The sequence below is a fragment of the Sinocyclocheilus rhinocerous genome, unplaced genomic scaffold, assembly GCF_001515625.1.
Source record: "Sinocyclocheilus rhinocerous isolate Xijiao unplaced genomic scaffold, SAMN03320098_v1.1 scaffold1291, whole genome shotgun sequence".
Classification (NCBI taxonomy): Eukaryota; Metazoa; Chordata; class Actinopteri; order Cypriniformes; family Cyprinidae; genus Sinocyclocheilus; species Sinocyclocheilus rhinocerous.
Window position 1 is genome coordinate 2,349 of NW_015654046.1, and position 2,030 is coordinate 4,378.

Genomic DNA, 2,030 nt, shown 5'->3' on the forward strand with positions numbered 1-2,030 from the left:
CTCCCTGGATGTGTCGTGTCGTGTCCAGATCCTGCCTTGCCAGCCTGTTTTTCCCCCACGGGGTAGTTTTTGTTGTTTGTTTGTTTTGTTTTGTTTTGTTTTGTTTTATTTTATTAATAAAAGGCCATTGCTGCACTATTGAGTCCTCGCCTCATCCCTTCATCCCCAACCCTGACATTAACAAGATCACATCACTTAGAAGAAAAAAGTGAAACTCTTTCCTCACTAATGTTCAGTTCTATTTTCATTTTATCAGCCTGTTCTTTTCCAAAGTTCTCAAACTCATCTAATGTCATTTCATCACTGGGAAATTCAATTTTAACTTTGTAGAGAAGAGATGAAGTTCCTACTTTTTTCATCTGTTATTTTCTTAATTTCTGTTGTGATATAGTTTTTGATAATTTAACTGTTGTTTTTTAATGTCTCATCATCGCCTCCTTTTAAATATTTAAATTTAGATCTACAGTGTTTTTCGTTAACTTTATTCTTCAATCTTGATAATCTATGTTTAATTAAAGTATCTTGTTCATGGCACAGTTTCTTGAGTTTATCTACTGTCTTAGTATTATTCCCTGTTGCACCATAAATGTCCTGGAAGGTAATATAAACCTTTATTTTATGATGATAAAACATTTCTTCAGAGAAACAAGCTAGCTGGATCATACAAGGATCATTACACAAATTAATAATCTCCATGTTGCCATATTCATCTCGGCTTATCCACGGCCACGGCTCCAACAACCTGACAAAATATACAGAGTGAAAACAAACATATAAACACACCAATGACTGTAGGTGAGCTCATTCACTTAACACAGTTAATAACTGTACAGAGCCCATGGGATTTCACATTCATGTTGTACATCTAATAGTTCCAGGTTAAGCTATTCGTTTGCTGATCAGGTTCTTTCTTCCTTTAAACTCACATAATCAGGCTGAACATATTGTGTAATTGTTTATGTAACTATACTATATATTCCTCTATCAGTGGTTTACCTTCGCCCCCCACATTTATTTTACTCTAATACACCATCAACTGATAACATTTGACTTAATGAATTGAGCTGAATTGAGCTGAACTTAATAAAATGAGCTGAATTCTGAATAGAGCACTACTCTTACTACTTGTAAAACAGTGAAGACTTTGGATGCTTTCTTGGTCAGACATGTTGCTCCAGATGCGTTGTCACACTTGAATAATGGTACAGATGCTACCATGCTACAGCTTTTTTTTTTCTTTAAATGAAGAAAGCCCAAACAAATATGTCCATTTCAAATCAAAAAGTTGAGTTTTGAAAGAGCTTCAAATGAAAGTGCAACAAAGTATGTTAAAAAAAAAGTCACAGAACATCCTGAATTTAAAGCAGTGAAGGTGAACGGAGTCTGTGTATCGTGTACCATCTTACCTTCTGAATCCAAGTAACAATTTATTAATCTATAACAGAAAAAACAAACCAGTATCAACTGTTAGCATGATTTTTTAAAGTAATGCAAACCTCAAACATAGTAGAAACGAGCATTAATCATTATTATGGTATTTAAAATGTAGAAGTAATACAATCCTAAACTCATTTAAGCTCACCATGGCTCTTCCCTCAGAAATCCCTGGGACAGGAGGACCCAAGAGACTCTGAAAGACACGTCCAGTTAGATGGAGGTGTTCTGTATGCCGGCCTACAGTACAGTTCTCAGCCAATGGACTCTTACAGTCTGTCAGATTTATCGTGTTAGTCCTCCTGCCCCAGCACTTGAAGTTAGATTTTTGGATCTTTTCTTCCTTAAAGGCGGCAGTTTGGTGGATCATGTGTTTGTGGCAAAGCTGGTAAATGACTGCTCATTTATAGTCTGATTTGGCCCATCCCTTTAAGGTGTGGCATTTCGGTTTAATTAATGAAGACAGAAAATCATACACCTGCCAAGGGTATAAGAAAAATCTGACGTGTTAAATGTGTCATTGATTTCACAATCCTGATCAGCACAAATTGTATCTGCTCTATTCAAAGTCCAGCTAACTTTCTTCTGAACACAAA

At 35.8% G+C, this 2,030-nt stretch overlaps 1 long non-coding RNA gene across 1 annotated transcript; it reads right to left on the minus strand.

The window, feature by feature from the left end:
• Nucleotides 1-349: 349 nt before the first annotated feature.
• Nucleotides 350-1,816, minus strand: LOC107716537 (uncharacterized). The gene is made up of 3 exons (XR_001637223.1): nucleotides 1,583-1,816; nucleotides 1,407-1,435; nucleotides 350-742 (listed from the first exon to the last, which is right to left on the minus strand). It is a non-coding gene; the product is annotated as an uncharacterized LOC107716537 (long non-coding RNA).
• Nucleotides 1,817-2,030: the final 214 nt, after the last annotated feature.